Source organism: Aegilops tauschii, chromosome 6, assembly GCF_002575655.3.
Source record: "Aegilops tauschii subsp. strangulata cultivar AL8/78 chromosome 6, Aet v6.0, whole genome shotgun sequence".
Taxonomy (NCBI): domain Eukaryota; kingdom Viridiplantae; phylum Streptophyta; class Magnoliopsida; order Poales; family Poaceae; genus Aegilops; species Aegilops tauschii.
The window spans coordinates 120,510,050-120,519,127 of NC_053040.3; the positions used below are offsets into that span (position 1 = coordinate 120,510,050).

At 41.2% G+C, this 9,078-nt stretch overlaps 1 long non-coding RNA gene across 1 annotated transcript; it reads right to left on the reverse strand.

The window, feature by feature from the left end:
• Positions 1-1,709: 1,709 nt before the first annotated feature.
• LOC120967427 (uncharacterized) lies at positions 1,710-2,447 on the reverse strand. The gene is made up of 2 exons (XR_012186820.1): positions 1,969-2,447; positions 1,710-1,831 (listed from the first exon to the last, which is right to left on the reverse strand). It is a non-coding gene; the product is annotated as an uncharacterized lncRNA (long non-coding RNA).
• Positions 2,448-9,078: the final 6,631 nt, after the last annotated feature.

Here is a 9,078-nt window from a genome sequence, read left to right on the forward strand (position 1 = left end):
CTCTCTCTCAACACTCGGCTGGATCGGAGTTCGAGGAACGTCATCGAGCTGAACATGTGCTGAACTCGGAGGTGTCGTGCGTTCGGTACTTGATCGGTCGGATCGTGAAGACGTACGACTACATCAACCGCGTTGTCTTAACGCTTTCGCTTTCGGTCTACGAGGGTACGTGGACAACACTCTCCCCTCTCGTTGCTATGCATCACCATGATCTTGCGTGTGCGTAGGAATTTTTTTGAAATTACTACGTTCCCCAACAATGTCGCCACGACGGGCACAACGGGAAGCATGTCCCAAGTCCCGATCGGCACGGCGGACGTCGTTGTGACGGACACGACGAAAAGCATGTACCAAGTGCCTATCTGCACGGCGAACGTCGTCACGATGAACACAACGGAAAGCATCTCCCAACTCCTGATCTGCACAGCAGGCCAAGTCTCCTCGCGCGATACGCCACAACTGGGCAGCATGCCGGCTACTGCTGCTATGGAAGCTGCTTCGACTACAATGGAAGGAACCTGCTCACCCTCCTTCCATCAACCAAGAGGCTACTCTGCATTTGCCTCCGCATCTAGCTATCAGCAAACCCATCTCACATGCCCTGATGTGGTCGTCGAAAGCGCTACAACTACAGAACGTGAACTGTGATTCAGTACGAGACATGGGGCTTCAGGTAACACATTGAAAAGAAGTAATATTTGCAATAAGTTGGAAGATCTAATTCAAAAGGCCAAACACTCAGATGAAGGCATGGACTTTTTAACATCAAGTGTATTGAAAATTGAAGCCCCTTTAGATGAAATGGTTCCTGCATCAGGTCTGAAGCACACTAGACAAGAAGAGTACGAGGCTTCTATTGGTTGCGATATTCCTACCGAAGTTGACATACACCCACCAACTAATGTTCGTACTGTGGGGAGATGCAAAAGAATAAAAACTGGAAAGGAAACGAGTCAGGAGTATCAGAAAAAGAAGAAGAAGGAAGCCAAGGGAAAGGTCGCACGCATGTGCAAGACGTGCAACCAAATAGTATTTCATGATAGTCGCAATTGTCCCAGCAAAAAAATTAAAGGCAAAGGGGTTGAGATTGTGCAAGAGGTGAAGGGAAATGGTGTTCCATGATGGCCCTCGGTTGTCTTCAAAACTCATGAATTTATACACCTTTTGAGTTGTTATTTGATTTTTTTAAGGTACTGAACTCTTGTAATGAAAGAGAATATGTCTTCTGTCAAACTGTCTTTCTCTTATTTTCTTATACCAGTGTTTAGTTGACTGGGGTGTACCAAGTAGCAGGAGCCCAAGATATATATTGAACAACTCTAATTTTGTCATACCAAGGAGCATATAAACCTGAACATACCCTGGTTTTGTTATACCAAGCAGCGCATAACACTGAACATGCTCTTGTTTTGTTATACCACGGAGCACATAACACTAAATATGCTCTGGTTTTGTTATACCAGAGAGACATGCTATGATTTATACCAAGGAGCAGCTGCTATCACATAGGAGACTTTCATGTACAGGAATCTTTATCAAACTGAGAGCTCATCCATTTATTCTGTTGTACAAGCAGTGTTCAATTCAACCACTCATCAGCTTGGGATGTTGGCTGCTTAATACTAGAACTAGCATCTATCAGGTGTATAAGTGTGTTCGCAGCATATCAGACTTGGAAAGTCAAAACACTATTTTCTGGAGAGTAAAGCTTTCATTCATTCTAGCAAACATGTTTATATTGTCATTTTCCGTAGAAGATATATTGTCCATTCTAGCCCAGGCAGCCAGCACATGATCTTTCCCAGTTGCTCTGTCTCTCTCTCCCAACTTTCTGAAAAACAAATCCAGAGAAATGACATTCAATATTTCTGAATTTTGCATTCCAGACAACATGAACTGCTACTACAATCGGCAAGAGGATTTCATCTAAATAAAACTAGCTATGTGGTCGCAGTGGTGGTCATCTACGGGGTTGTGCTGTTGAGGTCGCCGTCGCCGTCGTCGTTGGGATGTGGTGGTCGCCCGTCTTCGTCGGAACCTGTTGGTCACGGCCGTAGCCGGAGTGTGGTGGTCGCTTGCTGTTGTCTCCATGACAGGCCGTCGCCGCCGGCATGCAGCCCGCCTTGTACGCGGACCTCCGGCGCAGGCTGCCGATGCGATGGTCATCGACATGGATCTCCGTCCGAGGCTGTCGTCCCAGGCTGCCTATGCGACGGAAATCAATATGGATCTCCATCCGAGGTTGCCGTTGCAACGGCCACCCACACGGCAGGCTGTCGGCACCCTCGCAGCAACCACGCGTACATATTTTGCCTGCTACTGGGATTGGGCGGCCGTGGCCGCCGGCGAGTTGCAACGTTGACTAGAGATCAGATCGGAAGAGATACGATTGGGGAGTAATGGGCTGGGGACCTTTTTGGAAAATTCACAGAGACACTTGGGCTGGATGCGGGCGTGATTGTGCAAAAGGAGCGCAAACACACGTGAGACACAAGATTTTGATCGATCGGCTCACCAGAAGCGGATGCAAGGATTCACAAGGCCCACCTGTCATACACCCAAAGGCAGGTGCACTAAGTCAATGAAGCTGCGTCAATATAGTACTAGTGTATTCTACTAATATATACTGGATTGGTTTTATTATTCTCTCCATAACAATTATTTTAAATTGTGTAAGTACAAACGAAACTCTTTATTTAACGTACCAGTGAAGAAAACTACTACTTTCGATGAACTAACGATCCACACGTCCTAGTCGCACTTCCTATCCTTCACGTGCGGTACACTACCCTTCCTTAAGTGAACAACCATACATGCGCCAAATTATCGGAAACGTGTGAGGGTGTATAAATAAAGAATTTAAATTTCAATTATCGGAAAGGTTTGAGAGTATGTACAGTTTGCCCTCTCTCAGTAATTATGGTTTGTTGTGTTCGGCTTAACTTGGTCAAACTTTACAAAGTTTGACTTCGGCCAAATCTAATATGCAGAGTAAATAAAAATGGAGGGCTACTACGTCCATCCAGGTTTTTAGTCCACACCATTTTTTTAATCAAAGTCTGACCACATATTTAATTAATAGCTGGAAAAATAAAATTACAGGGGAGATGAAGACAAAGTTGTGAGAAGGCTTAGAAATCAATACAAAACTTATGCTCTTAGTACCAACGTCGATCCTTCTTCGAGGAAACATTTGGTTCATAGCCAATTGTGTGATAAAATTGCACCAACGTGAAAGACGACTGCGTCTCCAATGCAATTAAGGTGAACTGATGAAGGATATCATCTTAGTGGGTAACAAGCAAAGAGCACCGATGGAAGTAAGAGTGTCGAACCACATACTTCTTCATTTAACCAGTGATAGTATTAGATTAGTGATGACCCACAAGTATAGGGGATCAATTGTAGCTCATTTTGGTAAGTAAGAGTGTCAAACCCAACGAGGAGCAGAAGGAAATGACAAGTAGTTTTCAGTAAGGTAATGTCTGCAAGTGCTGAAATTGTAAGTAGCAGAGTAGTTTGATAGCAAGATAATTTGTAACGAGCAAGTAATAGTAATAGTAACAAAAGTGCAGCAAGGTAGCCCAATCCTTTTGAGGCAAAGGACATGCCAAAATGGTCTCTTATGATAAGCAAAGCATTCTTGAGGGTACACCGGAATTTCATCTAGTCACTTTCATCATGTTGGTTTGATTTGTGTTCGCAACTTTAAAATTTTTGATATGTGGGTGGACCTGTGCTTAGGTGCTGTTCTTACTTGAACAAACCTCCTACTTATGATTAACCCTCCCGCAAGAATCCGCAACTACGAGAAAAGTATTAAGAATAAATTCTAACCATAGCATTAAACTTTTGGGTCCAATCGGTCCCTTACTAAATAGCGCATAAACTGGGGTTTAAGCTTCTGCCACTCTCGCAACCCACCATGTAACTGATACTCCACAATGCATTCCCTTAGGCCCAAATATGGTGAAGTGTCATGTAGTCGACGTTCACATGACACCACTAAGGGAATCACAACATACATACTATCAAAATATCGAACACATATCAAGTTCACATGATTACTTGCAACATGATTTCTCCCGTGACTTCAAGAACAAAAGTAACTACTCACAAATGATAAACATGTTCATGATAAGAGGAGTATTAAATAGAATAATGGACCTGAACATATAATCTTCCACCAAATAAACCACATAGTAATCAACTACAAGATGTAATCAACACTACTAGTCACTCACAAGCACCAATCTATAGTTCCGGTAACAAGATTGAACTTAAGAGATGAACTAGAGTTTGAGATGAGATGGTGTTGTTGAAGATGTTGATGGAGATTGCCCTCCCCAAGATGGGAGAGTTGTTGGTGATGATGATGACGATGATTTCCCCCTCCGGGAGGGAAGTTCCCCCGGCGGAATCGCTCCGCCGGAGGGCAAAACTGCTCCTGCCTAAGTCCCGCCTCAAGACGGCGGCGCTCCGTCCCAAAAGTCTCCTCCTTATTTTTTCTAGGTCAAAATGACTTATATACCAGAAGATGGGCACCGGAGGTGGGCCGAGGAGGCCACAACCCACCAGGGCGCGCCCAGGTGGTTTGTGCCCACCTGGTGGCCCCTCTCTGGTGGTTATTGGCTCCAGTAATTCTTAAATATTTCATAAAAAATCTCCGTGAAGTTTCAGCTTGTTTGGAGTTGTGCAGAATAGGTGGTCTGACGTAGCTTTTCCAGGTCCAGATTTCCAGCTGCCGGAATTCTCCCTCTTGGTGTGTACCTTGCAAATTCTGAGAGAAAAGGCATTAGAATTACTCCATAAAGCATTATTATGGATAAAAACATTATAAATAACAGTAAGAAAACATGATGCAAAATGGACGTATCAACTCCCCCAAGCTTAGACCTTGCTTGTCCTCAAGCGAAAACCGAAATCGAAAAGCATGTCCACATGCTTTGAGAGAGAAGTGTCGATAAAAACAAAATACAAACATAGAAGCATCATGTTGATTATTATAACAGCAACAAAATTAAACATAGAACTTTTATCATATACTTCTCATGAATAAGTAATAGTTCATCACACAATCGAAGTATAAAGCAAAAACTCTATTAGAAACCAACAAACTATGTTCTTAGTCAACCTTGCAACTACAATTCATTATCTTTTCAGGAAGGGTCACGTGTCGGAGCCTTTAGGCAAGTCCACATACTCAACCATCATATAGTCTTCTATGATTGCTAACACTCACCTCGTACCCATGAGCAAAACGTTTCAACCGGACACATAGGAAGATAGGAGCTTATAGTTTCGCCTCCCAACATACTCACCTCAAGGGTGATGTCAACAATAATAACTCATGATATCTATATTCAACTAGACATATGTGCCTAGATCTTTCCTCACCACATGATGCTTGCCAAAGGAGAAAAATAAAAGGAATAGAAGGAAAACTTTGACTCTTTGCATAAAAGTAAGTACATAAAAGTAAAAGATAGGCCCTTCACAGAGGGAAGCAGAGGTTGCCATGCGCTTATTTGTTTGTATGGTCAATACCTTAGTGCAAAAGAACGTCAAGTTGTATTGACCCTTAAGATGACAACCTTTATTATGCAGTCTGTCGCTTTTATTCTTTGTCATCCAAGTTCGTACAACGCTCAATTTTCTCTTACACTAAATGATCTCACACATTTAGAAGCAATTTTTATTGCCTTTTTGCACCGATGACAACTTACTTGAGGGATCTTGCTCAATCTCTAGGTAGGTATGGTGGACACTTGAAAATAAGATTTGGGTTTAAGGTTTTTGGATGCACAATCTCTACTTAGTGCGGAATTTTTGGCTAGCAAACATAGGGGGAAAGCACCACATGTTAAAGGATCTATGACAATATGACTTCGATGTGAATATAAACAAACATAAATCATTAAGTTGTCTCCCTTGTCCAACGTCAACAATTTTGGCATACAATATTTTGATGAGGGCTCACAATCACAAAAGATTTCTAGGATTGTATATTTATATGTGAATCTTCTCTTCCCTTATTAATTCTTTCATGAGTTGCATCATTGACTAATGCTATGTTTGTCGATCTATAATAAAATTTCCTACTTATACTTTTCCTTATGTGGTGTTATCACCTACCATAGGATTAGTATATGATCTCATTGATTTATTTCCTTTCTTCTATTTATTTCCTTTCTATTTTTCTTTCTTATTTCTTTTCTTTATTTGCAACATGAAAGTAAAGAAAGCAAAAACTCAAACTAACTTTATTATATAACTTGCACACGATTACAAGGATAGATCACTAAGCAAACTCTCAAATAAGAAAGGATCGAACTAAACTTTATTTCATCTAAAGCAAAAGATCGAACTAAGATAAGTAAAAGCAAAAAGATAGTGGGATGATACGATACCGGGGCACCTCCCCCAAACTTGGCGGAAGCCAAGGGGAGTGCCCATACCCGATACTCAATTCTCCTTTGGTGGTGAAGAAGATGGTGGTGGTGATGAAGCAATCCTATCCTTAAGGATCAAGAGGTTTTCCAACCGACGGATGACGCTTCGGAGATAGGTGATATGCTCTTGATCCAAAATATTTTTGCGAGAGAGATACTTATTTTGTATGCGAACTATTTCAATGACGCGAAAAGCTTCAATCTCAGCAGGAGTAAAGTGAGTAAGGTAGGGTTTAAGGATATCTTCCTCCTCCTCCTCGACCCGGAGTGCTTGTGCTGCCACCGGGGATGGATCTACGGTAGCTTCCTTGCCCTTTTCTCCCTTGACGGCGTCCGTAGGCTCCTCCCTCTTCGCCTCGATCTTCATCAGCCAAGCATCTTCTTCCATGTTGTTGGAGGAGCAGGAAGACATGATGCCTGGCTTGATAAATCTGACCGGAAACAGCAAGAAAAGAGAACAAAGGATTTCTCCGTGATATGGTGGTCAACAGGTTCGGGAAGTATATATAGATTTTTTTATCTTGGAGGACAAGTATACGGAAGAAAAACGGAGTACGGGAGGTGTCCCAGGTGGGCACAACCCACCTGGGCACGCCAGGCAAGCCTGGCGAGTCTTGTGCCCACCAGGGGACGCTTCCTGGTAGTTTTTTTATTTCCAAAATTCTAAAATATTCCAAAACTGATAAAAAATATTTTTGCGGATTTTTCGAAGTCCGTTTACTTACCGTATCATGTACCTCCTAATTTTCACGATTCTAGAGTGTTCCGGAAGGACTCTTTTATGTGTTCTTCCCGTGTCAAAGTTTAGATAATATTACTTTCAACATTGATAGGCGTACCTGAGATATAATGCTTTATTCGTTGCCCATTGACAACCTTCGGGTTAGTACCTTTGGAATTATTTAATTTGATGGCTCCAGACCGGTAAACCTCCTCGATGACATATGGGCCTTCCCATTTTGAGAGGAGCTTTCCTGCAAAAAATCTAAAACGAGAGTTGTACAAAAGAACATATTCTCCGACTTTAAACTCATGCTTTTGGATTCTTTTGTCATGCCATCTTTTAACTTTTTCTTTGAATAACTTTGCATTTTCATAAGCTTGGGTCCTCCACTCATCTAGAGAGCTAATATCAAATAACCTCTTTTCACCAGCAAGTAATCATAGTTGAGCTCTTTGACTGCCCAATATGCTTTATGTTCTAACTCAAGAGGCAAATGACAAGCTTTTCCATAAACCATTTTATATGGAGACATACCCATAGGATTCTTATATGCTGTTCTATAAGCCCAAAGTGCATCATCTAATTTCTTAGACCAATTCTTCCTAGACCTATTGACGGTCTTTTGCAAAATTAATTTTATTTCTCTATTGCCAAGTTCAACTTGACCACTAGACTGAGGATGATAAGGTGATGCAATTCTATGGTTAACATCATACTTGGCAAGCATTTTACGGAAAGCACCATGAATAAAGTGTGAACCACCATCGGTCATTAAATATCTAGGGACTCCAAACCTTGGGAAAATCACTTCCTTAAGCATTTTAATAGAGGTGTTGTGATCAGCACTACTAGTTGGAATAGCTTCTACCCATTTAGTAACATAATCAACATCAACCAAAATATGTGTATACCCATTAGAGGAAGGAAAAGGTCCCATGTAATCAAATCCCCAAACATCAAATGGTTCAATAGCAAGTGAATAATTCATAGGCATTTCTTGACGCTTACCGATATTACCTATTCTTTGACATTCATCACAAGATGAGACAAACTTACGGGCATCCTTGAAGAGAGTAGGCCAATAAAATCCAGATTGCAATACCTTGTGAGCAGTTATATCTCCAGCATGATGCTCTCCATAAGCTTCGGAGTGACATTTCTATAGGATTTGACCGTGTTCATGCTCAGGTACACAACATCTAATAATACCATCTACTCCTTCTTTATAAAGATGTGGGTCATCCAAAAGCAATGTCTTAAATCATAGAAGAATTTTTTATTTTGCTGGTATGTAAAGCTAGGTGGTAAATATTTAGCAACAATGTAATTAGCATAATCAGCATACCAAGGAGTACTATTAGCAACATTTACTGCAGCTAACTACTCACCAGGAAAACTATCATCAATAGGAAGTGGGTCATCAAGCAAATTTTCAAGCCTAGACAAGTTATCAGCTACGGGGTTCTCAGCTCCTTTTCTATCAATGATATGTAAATCAAATTCTTGTAACAAGAGAACCCAACGAATAAGTCTAGGTTTAGCATCTTTCTTTTCCATAATATATTTAATAGCAGCATGGTCTGTGTGAACAGTTACCTTGGAATCAACAATATAAGGTCTGGATTTATCACAAGCAAACACCACTGCTAAGAATTCTTTTTCAGTAGTAGCATAATTTCTTTGACCACTGTCTAGAGTTTTACTAGCGTAATGAATAACATTCAATTTCGTATCAACTCTTTGTCCTAGAAGAGCACCAACAGCATAATCACTAGCATCACACATAATTTCAAAAGGCAAATTCCAATCAGGTGGTTGAACAATAGGTGTATATATTAAGGCTTTCTTGAGTGTTTCAAAGGCTTCAAGACAATCATCATCAAAAAACAAAAGGAATATCTT